The 19,448-nt window shown below is 47.5% G+C and overlaps 1 protein-coding gene across 2 annotated transcripts in view; it reads left to right on the top strand.

Moving 5' to 3' along the window:
* Positions 1–18,200: 18,200 nt before the first annotated feature.
* Positions 18,201–19,448, top strand: part of RPH3AL (rabphilin 3A like (without C2 domains)) — a 118,892-nt gene continuing 117,644 nt past the window's right edge. For both annotated transcript variants that reach the window (XM_082678340.1, XM_082678339.1), the window contains exon 1: positions 18,201–18,285. The gene's annotated coding sequence lies outside the window, so the exon portion shown is untranslated. The remainder of the gene's footprint in view (positions 18,286–19,448) is intronic.

The following is a 19,448-nucleotide window of genomic DNA, read 5'->3' as shown; positions in this document are numbered from 1 at the left end:
ACTGGACTGCCAGGGAAGTCCCTGAATGATTTTTTTTTTTTTTTTGCGGTACGTGGGCCTCTCACTGTTGTGGTCTCTCCCATTGCAGAGCACAGGCTCCGGACGCGCAGGCTCAGCGGCCATGGCTCACGGGCCCAGCCGCTCCGCGGCATGTGTGATCTTCCCGGACCGGGGCACGAACCCGTGTCCCCTGCATCGGCAGGCGGACTCTCAACCACTGCACCACCAGGGAAGCCCCCTGAATGATTTTATAACCTATATTTTATTTAACATTTATTTATCCATAAGAATAGTGACTGACATATATGTAATACATTTTTTCTCAGATCAGTGTTTTTCTATTATTTTTAAACATAGAGAAGTTTCTAATGTTTATGTGGTGTTGTGGACTGAATGTTTGTGTTCTCCTGAATGCATGTGTTGAAGCCCTAATTCCAAGAGTTGGATAATATTTGGAGGTGGAATGTTTGGGAGGTATTTAGGGTTAGATGAGGCCCTGAGGGTGGGGCCCGCATGATGGGATTCGTGCCCTTATAAGAAGAGATGGCCGAGAGCTCTCTCTCTCTCTTTCTCTTTCCGTCCTCACACATGCACTGAGGAAAGGCCATGTGGACACACAGCAAGAAGGCTGCTGTCTACAAGCCAGGAAGAGAGCCCTCACCAGGAACTGAATTGACTGATACCTTGATCTTGAACTTCCAGCTTCCAGAACTGAGAGGAATAAATTTCTGTTTTTTAAGCCTCCTAGTCTATGGTATTTTGTTTTCGCAGCCCCAGCAGACTGATCCATGTGGTTAAGTCTATCAGTCCTTTCATTTTGTGATTTCTTCCTTTTCTTTTGGGTTTGAAAGGTCTTCCCCCCCAAGTTCAGATAAATATTCACCTATATTTTCTTCTCGTTCTTTATTTGGTGTCAGCTTTTCCACTCAGCTCTCTCTTTTACATTCAACTCTCATCCTATCAAAATTTATTTTAGTTTATGGTATAAGATTAGAGCCTGATTTTATTTCTTCTCAGATTGTCCGCCAGTTCTTTTAGTTCAATTTCTTTTCCTACCAACTACATTTGAAATTGAAATTTAATTTTTTTGGACTATTCAGTTGACCCTTGAACAACACGGGTTTGAACTCTGTGGGTCTACTTATACATGGATTTTTTTCACTAAATAAGTACTACAGGTCTACACAATCTGTTGTTAGTTGAATCTGAGGATGTGGAACCACGGATATGGAGGGCTGACTGTAAAGTTATACGGGAATTTTCAATTACGAGGGGGTTGATGCCCTTGACTCTCCCCCACCGTGTTTAGGGTCAACTGTACATTACAACCATGTTGCTCAAAATTCAAAAAGGCAAAACATGAGAGTCTCCCTCCCCCCCTCCCTTAGCCTCCCAGGTCCAGTAACCTGTGTTACTAGGTTAATAGATTTTGGTCTTGGACTAGATTTCCTTCCCCCTTCCCCCGACTGACTCTAAATGTTAGCTTTATTATCGTGCACAAACATATGAGCTTCCAGGTTTTCTCTTTTTTCATTAACTGATCTCTTTTTCTTCCACTATCACATGTTTTAAATTATGACTTTATAAATTTAACCCCTGGCCATGCAGATTCTTTCTCAGCTTTTCTTTGGTTATGCTTGCCTATTTAGTCATTCTTCTCTATGATATTTATGGTTATTTTATAGCTCTTCTGCACTTATCATTAGAATCTAATTTGGAATGACAATAAATTTCTAAAATAATAACAATATTGAGTTTTCCTCTCTAGAAATGTGGTCTATCCCTTACTGATTCGTGTCTTCCTTCCCGTCATTCTCTTTTTTTATAGCACCCACTTAAGTTTCATAGATTTCTTTATGGGGGTTGTGAACATTTCTTGTTTGTTCCTAGGTGTTTTATGTTTTTTGTTGCTAGGGAATAGGATAATTTCCCCCCAGTCTTATCTTTAACTGGATATTGTTGGAATATAAGAAAGTATTTGATTAAAAAATTATTGTGAAATAGATATATATGCATATAAAACAAATATGTACAGTTTAAAGAAGAGTAATAAAGTAGACATATGCCCAGCCAAATGAAGAAACAGTATCAAAAGCCCTTTAGAAATTGTTTTTATGCCTCTCCTTAGGTGGGTTTTCCTCTCTCCTCATCCCCAGGGGATACGCTAAGCTGAATTCTGTTATCATTATTAGCCTGCTCTTCTCTATAACTTTACCATGTAGGTTTATGTCTTTAAACAATCTGTTTTAAAATTTTGTATACTTTTGAACTTTTATAAATGGAGTCACACTGTATTCCATTTTTTAATAGATCCATTTGTGTTTGTGGGGTTTTTTTTGGCTGCGTTGGGTCTTAGTTGTGGCACACGAGATCTTTGTTGTGGTGTGTGGGCTTCTCTCTAGTTGTGGCACGTGGGCTCCAGAGCGCGTGGGCTCTGTAGTTAGCGACACTCGGGCTCTCTAGTTGAGGCCGGAGGGCTTAGTTGCCCCGCAGCACGTGGGATGTTAGTTCCCCTACGAACCAGCGTCCCCTGCATTGGCAGGTGGATTCTTAACCACTGCCCCACCAGCAAAGTCCCATTCCCCCTAACTTTATATTTAGTTCCCAGTTTTGAAACAATTTTCTCTCGGTCCCCAGTGGAAAGTTAATGGCTTAAGTAACTGGCTTAATTTAGAAGGTGGAATGTCGGAGTCTATATTATTTTCCAGACTTCATTTTTGGAAACCAGGTTTATTTCTCTTCGATGTAGAGCACAGGGGGGTTGGATGAGGGGGTGTTTGGTGCCATGATCAGAAAACAAGGGTTAGACCCCAAGTTCTTTCGCGCCATCCCTCAGGGACCCTTTGCCTAAGAAGGCTCAACGTTGAAATTGGTCTGCTGTAAGTGGGGCCTCACTTACAAGTAAAAAAAGAAATGAATTCTCTTCTGGTTTCTTTTTTAATGTCATTGAATCACACGAGTTAGTGACGGGAAACGACCCAATTTCAACTGGTCTCAGCACTGTCAGCTCTTGTCCTCATTAATGTCAGGGTCTGGGCAGGTGTTTGATCAGGGGTCGGTGCCCTGGGTGAGGCACACCAAGAAGAGGTCAGAGATGACTGTGAAATTCTTTCTAACCCCAAATGGTAGTGATCAGCCCGGGCCGTGTCTTGGAGCAGCCACGGAGCTCCTTTCCGTGTTTCCCAGGTCTCATTCCTTGGCTTTTCTCGAGAGTCTGTTCCTGTGGGGACCTTCTCTACCTGCCAGTTCTAATCCTGCCGGCGGTTCTCCTCATTTGCAGAAGCCACTGCTTGGGGGCCGATGACCCCAGCCTGGACACGAAGACCTTTCTCCCATTCCTGGGGCTTGTTAGGACCTTCCACTTTTAACGTGAGCGCAGCGGAAAGTGGGCGTGATTCTTGACCACGTGGTCTCCGCGTCTGCAGGGTTCTGCGGAGCAGGAAACTAGCTGCTTTGAGTATCTTGCTTGGCCAGCGCTGCCATGGCTGGGGACGCAGCAGGTCTGCCAAAGTCATTTTTGCGGGTTGGGAGCCACACGAGGGCACGGCACGGAAGAGGCTTTCCATTGTGGTTTATGACGGCGATTTTCTCACACGTGGCTGTGAAGCATCTTGTTTTAGCATTATCAGTTTATGACAGCGATTTTCCAACAGGTGGAAGAGACACGCCTCCACCAAGGGTTGCCTCTTCTCACTTCATGTAAAAGGGCCTCATGGGCTGGGACGGCCTCAGATATCCCCAAACCCATCTGCAGGTTTGGGTGTCGTGAGGTGAACTGGGTCACCCCTGACAGGGTGAAGGGGGATAATTTAGCAAAGCGGGTAACTCAGGAGTGAGAGTTCCCTGTTTGGAATCTAAAATGCCTTTACAGAATTGAGACTTTGCATCCAGGACACTCTGAGGTCAGGGCAGAGAGGACAGGCCCGGGGGCAGGCAGGACCCAACTGTGGGCTGGCCTCTCTTGGTACAGACCTGGTGTCCGGAGCGTGGGCTCACACGGTAGCTAGTCAGGGGCTGAAGGCTTGCACTTCAGGGGTCATGGCCTTAGAGGACGTTCACTGTACATCACTCTCAATGGTGGGCTCTGCTGACAGATGTAGAACGTGGACTCTTAGAGTTTGTGTTGGAATATGGAACAGGCATGTGGATAGATAGCAAATTGTGGCAGGTCGGAGGAGCTGAAGTTGATACACTTTGGGGAGGGCTGGGTGGCAAGGGGTATGTTCTGGGAGTGCAGGTCTAGGTGGGAAGGGAGATAAGGCACATCTCCAGAGGGTGGCAGGTGGGAACTGAGGCAGGCCATCTGCAGGGTCTTACCAGGAGGTAATGGGGTCCTGACAAACAGGCTAGGCTAGCGACAGATCTTCAGAAGCGTGGGGGATAAGGCCTCAACAGGGAAGAAGGTCGGCCTACAACCAACTCAGAGCCAGAGGTCTCCGGGTTGTGGCTGGGCCCAGCGTGAGCAAAGCAGAAGCTGACTTGCTTAGTGGTTAAGGGTTCTGGGCTCAGACTTGCAGGCTTTCATCCTGGCTCTGCCACTCCCTCACCCTGTGCCCCTGATAAGTTGCTTTGCCTCTGTTTGCTCATCTGTAAAATGGAGATAGTAATATTATCTGTCTCATTGTTCAGAGGACTCCGTGAGAAGTCATGTACAAAGCACTTAGAACAGTGTTTGGTGGTTATTATTGTTAGTATTGAGGTCTCCCCCTTTGGCCTCAGAGTTGCCTGCGAATGGGGTTCACACCCAGGCTTGAGGGCTGCTGCTTTCATTATATTGAATTTTGTAGCCCACTTGCTTGTCTTGTTTCTACAGCTGCTGGAAATTGCAGAGTCCCATGTATTGCATCAGATTTCTGGTGCCACCTCCTCTTTCTGCTCTCTGCCTGGCCTCTGTTCTCTTTGAGCCTCAAGTTGTTTATTTTTTATTGTGTTCAGCCCCTAAGCTGCCTCAAGCCCTCCTTGAAACAGGCAGTTATAAATTTCCAATGAATAAATATAATTTTAGATCATACATGGAATCAGAGTTACAGTGTAAGGAGGTATGCTCTACCTGCCCACATCCCTGTCTCCTCGTCTTACCTGAGTCTGGGGGATCAGTTGGCAACAAGAAGGGGCAACCCCTGGGACAGGTTAGGGTGCACAGCAGAGAAGAGGCTGCAGATATTCTGGCTGTGAAGGTCACTCTCAGGCCCGGGGGTGGAATGGATGAGAAGGTGGAGGAGGTGGAGGAGGACGAAGACTAACTCTTATCAAGTACCCACCCTGCACCTATCACTGTGTAGGTGCTGAACACACTTTGGGCTGCTCCAGGAGGCTGGTAGATGAGTATCCCCATTGTGGGACTGTAGAATTTGGGGAAGTTTAGTCTGTACGTTAGAGACGGGATGTGCATCCAATTATTGTAGAGTCAACCCAGACCCAACTGTGGGCCATATGAAGGGTCAGGTGCGAGACCTTCCCCAGGACTTCCTCCCACTCTTCAGACTTGCCAGGGCATATGTCTCAGTCATCTTTTGCCACAATATTGCTGTGAAACAGACCAACCCCCAAACCCACTGGCATTTGGCAATAAGTGTTTATTCATCCCTCATGTATCTGTGGGTTGGGTGGCGTTTGGCTGACCTAGGCTGCTCTCAGTGGGACTAGGTTGGCTTTAAGCTGTGAGTTGGGTTTAGGCCTGTTTCATGTGTCTCTTATCCCACTTGGTCCAATGACCACCAAGGCATGTTTGTGTCAGAGTTGCAGGCAGGAGTGCAAGAGTGCAAGCTCAGCTGCACAAGCACATTTCAAGCCTCTGCTTACATCATCACCACTGGCATCATTTGGCCAAAGCAAGTCACATGGCCAATCTTAAGCCAAGGGGCAGGGAATCACCCTGCCTACCATTGAGCCATGGCAGAGTGTGGCTATCTCATACTCTTACAGAGAGAAGAATTGACACCAATGATTCAGCCTACTTTAGGATGAGTTTCATGTATTTGCTCAGTAAATGTTTTTTTGAAAGGCTGCAGTATGACTGGTACTGTGTTGCCTCTGGGGATAGAGTGGCAATGCAAGCCACTGAAAAATGCAAGCTTGGTCCTTGCCTTACAGAACTTACAGTCTAGTGATAGAAACAAACTGGAGAGCTACTTCTATCATTAATTATTTAATTACAGTTGTGATCATCTCTACAGGGGACAAGTACAGAGCACTGGGCATGTACCAAAGGGCCTGACCTGGTCCAGGGAGGAAGAGATGGTTGAGCCCAGAATTGAAGGGTAAAACTAATTAGGCAAAGGATCCTTAATAAGATTAACAATTGACTTCTCACCTGAAACCGTGGAAGCCAGAAGGCAATGGAATGAAAGTCAAAGTGCTGAGACAAAAAGACCACCAATCAAATCTATATCTGGAAAAAACGTCCTTTAAAAATGAAGGAGACAGGCTCCCTGACTTCAGACTATACTACAAAGCTACAGTAATCAAGACAGTATGGTACTGGCACAAAAATAGAAATATAGATCAATGGAACAGGATAGAAAGCCCAGAGATAAACCCATGCACATATGGTCACCTTATCTTTGATAAAGGATACAAGAATATACAATGGAGAAAAGACAGCCTCTTCAGTAAGTGGTGCTGGGAAAACTGGACAGCTACATGTAAAAGAATAAAATTAGAACACTCCCTAACACTGTATACAAAAATAAACTCAAAATGGATTAAAGACCTAAATGTAAGGCCAGACACTATAAACTCTTAGAGGAAAACATAGGCAGAACACTCTATGACACAAATCACAGCAAGATCCTTTTTGACCCACCTCCTAGAGAAATGGAAATGAAAACAAAAATAAACAAATTGGACCTAATGAAACTTAAAAGCTTTTGCACAGCAAAGGAAACCATAAACAAGATGAAAAGACAACCCTCAGAATGGGAGAAGATATTTGTAAACGAAGCAACTGACAAAGCATTAATCTCCAAAATATACAAGCAGCTCATGCAGCTCAATATCAAAAAAACAAACAACCCAATCCAAAAATGGGCAGAAGACCATAACAGACATTTCTCCAAAGAAGATACACAGACTGCCAACAAACACATGAAAGGATGCTCAGCATCACTAATCATTAGAGAAATGCAAATCAAAACTGCAATGAGATATCATCTCACACCAGTCAGAATGGCCATCATCAAAAAATCTAGAAACAATAAATGCTGGAGAGGGTGTGGAGAAAAGGGAACCCTCTTGCACTGCTGGTGGGAATGTAAATTAATACAGCCACTATGGAGAACAGTATGGAGGTTCCTTAAAAAACTAAAACTAGAACTACCATATGACCCAGCAATCCCACTACTGGGCATACACCCTGAGAAAACCATAATTCAAAAAGAGACATGTATCACAATGTTCATTGCAGCACTATTTACAATAGCCAGGACATGGAAGCAACCTAAGTGTCCATCGATAGATGAATGGATAAAGAAGATGTGGCACATATATACAATGGAATATTACTCAGCCATGAAAAGAAATGAAATTGGAGTATTTCTAGTGAGGTGGGTGGACCTATAGAGTCTGTCATACAGAGTGAAGTAAGTCAGAAAAACAAATATCGTATGCTAACACATATATATGGAATCTAAAAAAAAAAAGTTTCTGACAAACCTGGGGGTAGGACAGGAATAAAGATGCAGACGTAGAGAATGGACTTGAGGACACGGGGAGGGGGAAGGGTAAGCTGGGATGAAGTGAGAGAGTAGCATTGACATATATACACTGTCAAATGTAAAACAGGTAGCTAGTGGGAAGCAGCTGCATAGCACAGGGAGATCATCTTGGTGCTTTGTGACCACCTAGAAAGGTGGGATAGGGAGGGTGGGAGGGAGATGCAAGAGGGAGGGGATATGGGGATATATGTATACATATAGCTGATTCACTTTGTTACACAGCAAAAACTAACACAACATTGTAAAGCAATTATACTCCACTAAAGATGTTAAAAAAAAATGAAGGAGAAATCAAGACATCCTGTATAAATAAACCTGAATTTGTTGCTATCAGACCTGCCCTACAAGAAATACTATAGAGAGCCCTTCAGGCTGAAATGAAAGGACACTAGACTGTGACTAAAGTTCACAAGAAGAAATAAGGAGCATCTTTAAAGGTGTAAATTTATTTTGTTGTAACTCTTTTCTTCTCCTATCTGCATAAAGCAATAATTATGAAACTGTGTTGACAGACTTATAATGTACAAAGATGTAATTCGTATAATAATAATAGCATAAAAGAAGGGGGAAGAAACAGCTATATTAGAGCAAAGTTTTTGTATATATTGAAATTAGGTTGGAATAATCAGAACTAGATTTTTTTAAGTTAAAATGTTAGTTGTAACCTCCAGGGCAACTGTTAAGAAAATAACTAAAAAATATGTAATAAAAGAGAATTAAGGGCTTCCCTGATGGCACAGTGGTTAAGAATCTGCCTGCCAATGCAGGGGACATGGGTTCGAGCCCTGCAGGAAGATCCCACATTCTGCAGAGCAACAAAGTCCATGCGCCACAGCTACTGAAGCCCGCGAGCCATAACTACTGAAGCCCGTTCACCTAGAGCCTGTGCTCCTCAACAAGAGAAGCTACCTCAGTGAGTAACCCCCGCTCGCCACAACTAGAGAAAGCCCACGTGCAGCAACAAAGACCCAACGCAACCAAAAATAAATAAAATAAAGTTAAAAAAAAAGAATTAAAATGGTATGCTAGAAAATACCTATTTAACAGGAAAGAAGGCAGTAAGGGAAGAGTATAGGAACAAAAAGACATAAGACTATATAGAAAACAAATAGAAAAATGACATAAATCCTATCTTATCAGTAATTATATTAAATGCAAATGGAATAAACACTCCAATAAAAAGACAGTGATTGACAGAATAAGTTAAAAACCCCAGTTCTGTGCTATCTACAAAACACTTTAGATTCAAAAATACACATTGGTGGAAAGTAAAAAGATAAAGATATACCATGCAAGCGGTAACTAATAGAAATCTGACGTGGCCACACTCATATTAGACAAAATAGATTTACTACAGACAAACAGGATATTTTGTAATGATAAAAGAGTCAATTTATCAGGAAAACATACCAATTATAAACATGATGCACCTAACAACAGGCCCCCAAAATACATGAGGCACAAACTAAGAGAAATGAAGGGAGAAATAATAATAGTTGGAGACTTCAAGGTTCCACTGTCAGTAATGGACAGAACTGGTAGGCAGAGGAGCAGTAGGGAAATAGAAGACCTGAAGAACACTATAAACCAAGTAGACCTACCGGATATTTATAGAACACTCCACCTAACAACAGCAGAATACACATTCTTTAAATGTGCACATGAGAGAACATATATTACGTCATAAAACAAGCCTCAATGCATTTAAAAGGATTGAAATCATACAGAGTATGTTCTCTGACTACAGTGGAATGGAATTAGAAACCAATAACAAAAAGGCAATTTGGGAAATTCACAAATATGTGGAAAGTAAAAACATTCCTAAATAACCAGTGGGTCAGAGAAGAAATCATAAGAGAAATTAGAAAATACTTTGAGATGTATGAAAAAGAAAACACAACGTACCAAAACTTATGGGATGCAGCTAAAGCAGTGCTCAGGAGGAAATTTATAGCTGTAACTGCCTATATTAAAAAAGAAGAGAGGGCTTCCCTGGTGGCGCAATGGTTGAGAGTCCACCTGCCGATGCAGGGGACACAGGTTCGTGCCCCGGTCCGGGAAGATCCCACATGCCGCGGAGCGGCTGGGCCCGTGAGCCATGGCCGCTGAGCCTGCACGTCCGGAGCCTGTGCTCCGCAACGGGAGAGGCCACAACAGTGAGAGGCCCGCGTACCGCAAAAAAAAAAAAAAGAGAGACTTCAAATCACTAGCCTTCTTCCACCTTAAAGTAGAAAAAGAAGAGCAAACTAAATCCAAAGCAAGCAGAAGGAAAGAAGTAATAAAGATTAGAGCACAAAAAGGGAAATAGAGAATAGAAAAGACCACCGATTGTGTGATTCCATTTATATGAAATGTCCAGAATATGCAAATCCATAGAAACAGAAAGATTAGTGGTTTCTGGGGGCTGGGGAGAGGGGGGAATGGGGAGTGACTGCTAATGGGTACAGAGTTTCTTTTGGGGGAGATGAAAATGTTCTGGAATGAGAGTGCTGGTGGCTGCATAACTGTGAATATACTAAAACCACTGAATTGTACATTTTAATAGGGTGAATTTTATAGTACCTAAATTAAATCTCAAAATAGTGTTAGTTAAAAAAAAAAAATCAAAGTGGGTAACTAGGCAAAGGAGGTTGGGAGGAGTAGAGTTGGGGAAGCATGCCCCAGGGAGGAGTATCAGGGTGTCTCCAGGCCCCAAGGGGAAAGAGTGTGGTGTGTTACCAGAGGCCCCAGGTGGGCTGGGCTGGGCTGGGCTGGGCTGGGCTGGGCTGGGCTGGGCTGCCTTTGGTTTTATCATTAGAGCAGTAGAAAGTCACTGGAGGATTTCTGTAGGTGGCTCCGTTGCAGGGCTGGCATTTTGAAGAGCTCGTTGTGACTTTTTTTTTTTTTAAATAAATTTATTTTATTTATTTATTTTTGGCTGAGTTGGGTCTTCATTGCTGCGCGCGGGCTTTCTCTCGTTGCGGTGAGCGGGGGCTACTCTTCGTTGTGGTGCGTGGGCTTCTCATTGCAGTGGCTTCTCTTGTTGTGGAGCACGGGCTCTAGGTGTGCAGGCTTCAGTAGTTGCGGCACGCAGGCTCAGTAGTTGTGGCTCACGGGCTCTAGAGCACAGGCTCGGTAGTTGTGGCGCACGGGCTTAGTTGCTCTGTGGCATGTGGGATCTTCCCGGAACAGGGATCGAACCTGTGGTCCCTGCATTGGCAGGTGGATTCTCAACCACTGTGCCACCAGAGAAGCCCTGGTGAACAGATTGGAAAGGGCCAGGAGTGGACTTGGGGAGGCGTCAGCGGTAGCCCAGGTGAGAGAGAAACCTACCTGTCAGGGAGGTTATTGTTTAAGGTCACCCCACTAGATGGAGCCAGACCTGGGTCCCTCTGGCAATGCAACCTCTGCTCTCCACAGGCCACTGATTTGCATCCTCCCAGGTATTCCTGATCAACCCAGAGAGTGGCTGAGATCTCTGTGCTTAATGAGAGAGGGGGAGGGAAATGGACATCATATTAATCAGGCTAAGTAGGATTTGTGGCTAACTAGGGCCGCCTCGCTGCAAACAGTACACATTAAACTGTAGAGGGGCTTCCCTGGTGGCGCAGTGGTTGAGAGTCCGCCTGCCGATGCAGGGGACACGGGTTCGTGCCCCGGTCCGGGAAGATCCCACATGCCGCGGAGCGGCTGGGCCCGTGAGCCATGGCCGCTGGGCCTGCGCGTCCGGAGCCTGTGCTCCGCAATGGGAGAGGCCACAACAGTGAGAGGCCCGCGTACCGCAAAATAAATAAATAAATAAACTGTAGAAATGGGGATTTATTGCCAGGACACTGGAGCATGTCACAGAAGCCCAGGCCATCCTCTATTTCGGCTCTTCTCTCTTTTCTCTCACCGCAGACCACCTTTCTCTTTCCTGGGCGTTCCCACCTGGGGAAAATGCCCCCTCCATCAGCTCCTAAATTTGCATCTTATTATTCCAGAGAGCAGTTGAGTTAAAACTGAAGTCTCTTAGCCCATTTCCTAGATTCTCAAGGAAGGGACCTCAACACGCCAGCTTGGGCTGAGTGCACCCCTGGAAGAGTCAGCTGGGCCTGAGGAGGCTGGTCCCAGTGTAAACTGGAGGCTTCTGGAGCCCACGCCTGAAGGCAGCTGGGCAGCTGGTGAGACCAGAGAGAAGAAGGGGCGTCCAATGGGATGCAAGCGTCCTTGTGTCAAGGGTCCCTCCCCCACCACTCTGGAGAACTCACTGCCTAAGATGGGTCTGTCCCTAGGGATAAACCACAGGGGACTTTATTTTATAACTTGAACTGGCTTATAAACAGCCCTCTGACTATCCATCTCCCCTCCCCTTTGGGCCTCCACTTTCAGCCCTTAACTGGGCAGGGAACATTCCAGAATTTAGAATGAGTCTTACTACCTTTGTGAATTCTGTCCATTTTCCCAGAAAAGCAAGGTCTAGCTCATGCCCTGCTGAAAAACTTGTTGAAAAGGACCCCAGTTACTGTCATTGTCTCATTTTCACCTGCTGTTTGAAACTCAGTGGCGCTGAATCGGATGCCTGGAGGCCCTGGTGGTTGCGGAATAAATGGGCCTCTGACTGGGGACAGGAGGGGACAGGAGGTGTCTGTGAGGTCCAGTGGGGGGCATGTGTGAGGGTCAGCCGCCAGTCACGTCCCCAGCCCCACCGTTTCCAGCCTCAGCTCATTGGTTTCAGCAGACCTGCCGGTAAGGCGTGCTATGCCGCCCGCCCTTTGTGCAGGGAATGCTGTGGAAGGGAGACCGCTGGGGGTGGGGAGACACAGGGAGCCCCAGGCCCTTCACCCCACAGCCATTTCCAGTGCTAAGGAGGGGGATTCATCCTGGACGGGGCTTTTTCTCTCGCTGTGAGAAGCAGGGAATTGAAATCCTTTAGGCAGATACTCTCTCAGACATCAGAGAGGGGGGACAAGGAAGGACACTGCATGCAGATGTGAGTTCCAAAGGCCCATTTCTCTTTGAATTCCTGCAGCATTTATAGGAGGCTGAGCTGTTTGGCGGCTTCTTTACAGCCGTGTGCTGGTTGCCTGGAATGTTGTTTCCAATACTAATAACGATGCTGGTGGCATGCACGCAGCTGGTGCCTTACCTCTGATTAGCAGTCACAAACCTCTGCATTTAATTTCTCTTATAACCTAGTAAAGGAAGTAGGGCAGATTGTTTTATATGCATTTAATAGCTGATAAACCCTCAGGTTGCCTGGGCATGGGATGGAGGGGGTGTGTCAGTAATTGTTTACCCTTCACAGCCACACAGCTGGTCAGAGCTGGGACTAAAAGCCTGCCTTCTGATTTCGGATCCCGGACTCTGTTCACAACAGAGCGGAACGATCTTCGGAATTCTCTCAGGCACAGTCTGTAGCTTATTCTTCCTGGTTTTCCTGTCTGTCATCCATCCATCCCTCCATTTATGCCTCCGTCTTGTTCTGCAAAGGCATTGAGATACTAACCAGAACAGGTATTTCTCTATATATCTTGACTATATAAGAAATTAGAGAAAAGTGTATTTATAATAAAAAGGTATAAAGTAGATACTTAATGCCAGAGCTATGTATAGATATTTTTTAGATATGCTTGTATATGTGTGTGTGTATGTGATCAAATAGAAACCCATAAAAATAAGATCAGGGAAAACATAGATTAACTGGAAGGTCACAAGCAGGGAGAGAGTTAAGACACATATTCAGGCCACAGAGCTAGGCCCACTTTACTATGGTTGAACCGCAGATTTAGCTCTGAGCTAATGAGTGATCAAAGCAGGAAAAAAAATGTATTATTTACACGGTTCATGGGGTCCATAAGAAGCCGGAGGCCAGACGCTGAGTGCTTTTCCAGGCAATTAGATCTGAAGGGAATTTCTTGCCTGGGTGGTCATCCACGAGACCCTGAGGGGCAAGGGAAATACGTGGCACATGTGCCACTGCTCTCTGTTCCTCCTCCCATGCTAGACATCACTAATCGATCACAGTCCTTTCACACTGAGGCCAGAGAGAGCCTTGCAGAGTCCTTCAAGCATGGTGTTCCAGGCGGCTATTACCAACAGTGTGGAGTCGGCATACGGGACAAAACCACTTGCTTGCTATTCCAGCTCTGGGGGTGATGGTGGTATTGGGAGTCATGAGGGAATTCTGAGTGGAGAGCCACAGGAAGCCGTGGCAAGCACCTCTGCAGGGGTGACATGAGTGGACACCATGTCCTGTTGTCCATAGGAGGTGTGTTTGCTGTAAACCGCCTCTAGGTGCCAGTTGGAGGGACCCATCAGGGTGATGACGGGTCGTAAGTATGTCTGGAGGGACACAGGGGACATACTAGGAATTTCTGACTCATTACAGTCATTTACTTGTTCCACAGAGATTTAGAAAACACCTATTATGTGCCTAGAAAGAGTGCCTGACCCACTGTGCTCACCTGCCTCATCCCAGTTTAACATTGCTTTTTCCGAGATGCTTTCCTGACTCTTCTCTACATCAGAGCTCACAGATCACACCCCCTTGCACCTTTCTCTCAGGGCCTGTATCACAGCACATATGGATATATTTATTTATGTTTGTTTGTTTAGTGTTTCCCCCACTGAGATGTGAGTTCCAAGGTGGCAGGGACAGTATCTGTCTTGTTCATCATGGTATCCCCAGCCCTAGCACAGGGTCCAGCACATGGTAGGTGCTCAGTACATATTTGTGGAATGAATGACTGAAAGAATAAAGAGAATGCAGAGGCGAAGCGGTTGCAGACTGCCCAGTAGAAGATAGAACATAAATATAAGGTGTCAAATGCTCAGTGCTACAGGGAGGGGACAGGCAAGGGGCTAAGGGACTTCAGGGGAGGAGAGGTTGCTACCAGAGGGAAGGGGAAAGCAAGGCAGGCTCCATGGTGTAGCAGGACCCTTTGCTGGGTCTGGAAGGATGAGGTGGAGGCGGGGACATCTGGGGCCCTGGGGGCAGCAGGAACCGAGGCAGAGAGGTAGATCTGGAGGAGAGAAGAGCCAGAATGACTTTGGGGTGCTTTTAGAGCAGTGGCAGGGAGCACACCAGGAAAGGAGAGTCCGAGCCAGCTGCTGGAGCTTTGCCCACAGGCTTGATTTGGGCAGCAGATTTGTGAGTGGAGCAGGGATGGGGTGGGAGGGGCCCCAGGCAGGCAGGGGCAGGCTGGTGGGAGAGCTGGGGAAATCAGGGAGGCCCCAGTTTGGCCTGGGGGTGGTGGAGATAGTGCCTGGGCTCCCTGGACTTTGTTTCCTTCCTTCCTCTCCTGTGCCTGTTGACCCTTGGGGACCACGCTCTTCAGGTTCTGGCCCCAGGACTCAGCCCCAGCCATGCTCTGCCCTCCCCCGCCCCCAGCCTGGCCCAGCTCTCTAGGGGCTCTGTGTAGCTGATTTACCCAATAGCACTGTGGCCAACATATTTCTCATTTTAAACAGAACGTGCGTTGATCACACGTAGCATATTATCTTTTGTTTTTAATTAATTTATTTTTGGCTGTGTTGGGTCTTCATTGCTGCGCGCGGGCTTTCTCTAGTTGTGGCGAGCGGGGACTACTCTTCGTCGCGGTGCGCGGGCTTCTCATCACGGTGGCTTCTCTTGTTGCGGAGCACAGGCTCTAGGCGCTCGGGCTTCAGTAGTTGTGGCTCGCGGGCTCTAGAGCGCAGGCTCAGTAGTTGTGGCACACGGGCTTAGTTGCTCTGCGGCATGTGGGATCTTCCCGGACCAGGGCTCGAACCCGTGTCCCCTGCATCGGCAGGCAGACTCTCAACCACTGCGCCACCAGGGAAGCCCTTATGTGTGGATTTGTTAAGCAGTTTGGCGCCTGCTTTCACTGTTCAGGCCCACCCGGTGAGGTTTTGCCTGGAGAGTGAGGAGATGCAATGGCAATGGGACCTTTTTGCTTGTGATTCCTGGATCCTAGGATGAGGCAGGGTGGAGAGATGCTAACGGATACACACGCTCCTCACATGTTGGTGCTGAAGGCTCTCGAGCCAGCACGCGAGGCCTCCTTTCCACGTTCGTTCTGGTTGCATTAGCCCAGAAGACCGGCCAACCTGGGGTGGCCAGAGGTGGACAATGGAGCCTGAACTTGGAACCTGGGAGATGAGCCAAGGGTCTGGGATGACCCAGGGCAGCTTCCTGTGTCCCTGGAGGTGTGAACAAGCACGTCAACTTCCTGCAGTGGTCTGGTGGATGCTGAGACAGAGGAGGCTGCCACATCATCTAGGGACCGTGGAAGCAGGCCCCAGTGGAGGGGCTCTCTGTGGACCACGTGACTGCTGCAGAGAAACCAAAGGAAGCCTAGGAATGAGCACTGGGCGCTTCAGAGGAAAGCAACTGCCGCCCTAACATCCCTGAGCCGGGCAGCTGCTGGCACAGGCTCCAAAGCGGTAGTTGGCATGGGGGCAGGAAGCTTACTTCCAGGGCTCCTGTCATTTCTGTTAAGACATCAGGCTCACTCAGGTTAGTACATGTGGTGCATTCTTATCCCTTCCCGCTCCTGGATAGGTGACATACCCAGGACACTTGATGTGCAAGTTTGGAACCAAAAGAGTGGTTCAGGCATGGCTGGATCCAGCAGTTGATTATGTCCATCTCTCAACTCTGCTTGGCTTTATTCTCAGGCTGTTTCCAAGTGGCAGCAAGATGGCCATTGGCCATCTCAGGCCAACATTGCTCTCATAGCTTGCTGTCACAGAGAAAGAGGGTACTTCTCAGTAACTCTGGTGAGAGCCCAGGGAAGCTGGGCCCCGGTCAGTCACTGTGCCCAGCGGGTGGGGATATTCTAGTCAGCCAGCCCCAGTCACATTCACCCTGAGGAAGAGGAAGGAAGGGCCTGTTTCTCCCACCCAGAAGAACTGGGCATGATTTCCTTGGCCCTGAGGGGGAGTCGTTCTCAAAGAGAGGGATGCTGGGCAGACAGAATGTACGTCCATCGTGAAAGGCCAGCAGAGGCCCCGGCCGTCTGGAGGCAGCTTTCAGGGCGCCAACTGCATAGCAGGGCAGCAGCACACCCGCTGTTCTCTGTTGAGTGAGCGTGTACACTCGGGCCTCTTCACATCCTCAGGTCTGGTCCATCCTGGACCTTCAAACAGAGTCAGCCTTTCTGTGGAGCAAGCTGCCGGGAGCACGTGGAAACCAACCTCTCTCCACCTTGTGTGTCCCAGAGGCCGCCTCCAGCCACTGACACCACTTTTCACTTCTCTTTGGCCTTTGGTCCCTGGATCCACAAATCCGCCTCTAATGTCTGCATTGGGCCCCCGTCGCTATGGAGTCTCTTATCTGGACGTTTGACTCAGCTCAAGGCTTGGCCTGATTGTGCCTGCAGTGTCCAGCCTGTGGTCCTGCCAGGAGAAGGGCAGAGTGGCCAGGCTGGACCTGTCGCTTCTCCTAAAGTCAGAGCACCCACTCAGGATGAAGGACCAGTGGGTTCCCGGCACACCTGGGTATGTGGCGACCACTTTCCACAGACTCAGAGAGACTCACATCACTCCTACGTGATACAACCGGGATCACTCATTAGCACTTCTCAACGTTTTTAGCCACAGCATCTTCTCTTCAAAGGCTGTCTTCCCTGAAACTCCAGTAGAGGAAGCTGACAAGAGCAGCGTTGCCCTGGGCTAGGTTGGAATACATCCCCTTTACCCACCTCCCCCGCATTAATCAGCAGCCCCAATGAGGTACATGGCATCCAGTTTGAGAACCTCTTCATGATTACGTCCATCCATCCCTCTTTGTAGCACCTGATTTTGTCCCCCATGAGGGATAGTTGCTAGATGTGGTGTTTTTCTCACCACCACATTTTTTTCTGTCATTAGCTTGTTCGCACTATGAAAAGGGCAAGAAGGGGATCCTCGTCACCTTCCTTCTCCCTGCAGGCAGGTGTCAGGCTGTCCCTTCATGACCCTTGTCCTCCTCGAGCTGCATGTGGGAGGCCACTCCATTTGCGGCATTCGTCACATTGTCTGGGCCTCGGTAAACCTTCTTCCTGGGGAGCTACACCCAGGTTGTTGCCTCGCCCCCAGCAGCTGAAGTTTCAGGAAGTCATGAGATGCTGACACCTCACGTATGACCACTGCCTGGAATGAATGGCTTTGATACCTTTCCATAAAATGTGCCCTTTTTAGAAACAACAACAAAAAATAAAATGATAACCAAAAAATAAATAGATAAAATAACAACAGCAAAATCCTTAAAACTTTTACGTAAAAGTGGCAAGACTTTAAAAAAAAAAAAAAAACAAAAAGAATGCAAACGTTCCCAAGGGAGGTCTCCCGCTAATAGAGAGTGTCCCTTATCTGTTCAGTTTTAGAAGATGTCATTGGGGGGACTTGGTCACCCGTGATTGGCCGAGGGCGGGCTTCAGCTGGGCTTCCCTCCACCGTCCACCGAGGAGAATCCAGGCCTTGGTTTGGCTCCAGCTGGGCCTACCCGCAGCTGCCGCTTATTGACTTAAGTCCCAGTGATTCCTCTTCATCAGGGTCGCCCCTGGCAACACGTGGTGGGCGGGAGCCGGACCTCCTCTGCCTGGGGTGCCAGCAGGGCCAGGCCCAGGCCAGGTCCCCTCGGTTCCCGGTAGGTGTTTCGGGGTCTTTGGCAACGAGGTGACGGGAAGATTTTGTATTTTGTGGAGCCAGGAGTTTTCCCAGAACTTTGCTAACACTCGGGAAGGGTGTGTCTGTGCTGGGAGAGTGTCGTTAATGGTTGACTTGTTTTTCCGGGTTACCCCAGGGCCTGCTGCTTCCCAGGAAGAGGTGGCAGGGGTCGGAGAATGGGGGGAGCCCCCCAGCCCCTCCCTGACAGTTGCCACACTCGCTGTACCATCCTCTGAGAGACCCCAGTGGACAGGGCTGGGTTTAGGGGTGGCTGGAGGAGGGGATGTGTATTTTGGAAAGTTGAGAGGCGGATCGGCGCAGGGCCAGGTGGAGAAAGGGGCCGTGTTACTATAACTGAGCAAATGGAACTTTCGTTAAATATTTTTATTGCACGTCACGCTGTGTGTAGGCACTGGAAGAGGGGCTGCAGCCCCCCAAGTGCTGTTGTTTGGGGTCAACTAGGATAAGACTGTGACAAGTCCTCAGAAAACTGTGGGACAGGACCAGAAAAACCAAGGGCCAGAAGGAGGCAAAAATAAAGAAATGCCAAGGCGGCGTTTCTTAGAGTGTGAGAGGATTTTTAAGTATATTATACAGTAATATTAAGTATATTCTACAGACGAGCACTTAAAACATTTTAATGACTATGTATTTTCATGTGCATTAGAACGTAACTTTTTAAAGTTCCCTTCTATTTATAGCAAATGATACGGTTTGCTGTTTATGGTGGAGATATAAAGTTTCCTTTGAAAATAAATTTAAGTAAAAGAGTGTGTTGATTTAAAGGAAAATATTAAGTAAAGAGTAGTACGGATGGCAGGTGGCATGGGAACGCCTGAGGTGTGGGAAGAGCGTGCTGGAGAAATTCACAGGCTTGGAGAGGAAAGGGCTCCTGGAGGAGTAAGCAGGGGTGGGGGAGGGGTAGGATCCAGCTAGGTGGAGGCGGGAGAGGGTGCAACGGAACTGGCAAGCGTGCAAGTGGGTGTGTGCGAATCTTGGTATAATCCATTTTGGTTGCGACGTATGAGTCGTGTCGAGACTGGAGGGTGGGTTTGGGCTGTATCGTGGAGGGTCTCGAATCCCAGGATACAGACTCCAAACTGGATTCAGGGAGAAGTGGGAGCCATTGAAGGTGCTTGAGGT

This window comes from Grampus griseus, assembly GCF_964374135.1.
Source record: "Grampus griseus genome assembly, chromosome: 20".
Taxonomy (NCBI): Eukaryota; Metazoa; Chordata; class Mammalia; order Artiodactyla; family Delphinidae; genus Grampus; species Grampus griseus.
Note: the sequence above shows the minus strand (reverse complement) of the source record. Positions and strands in the feature narration are given on the sequence as shown.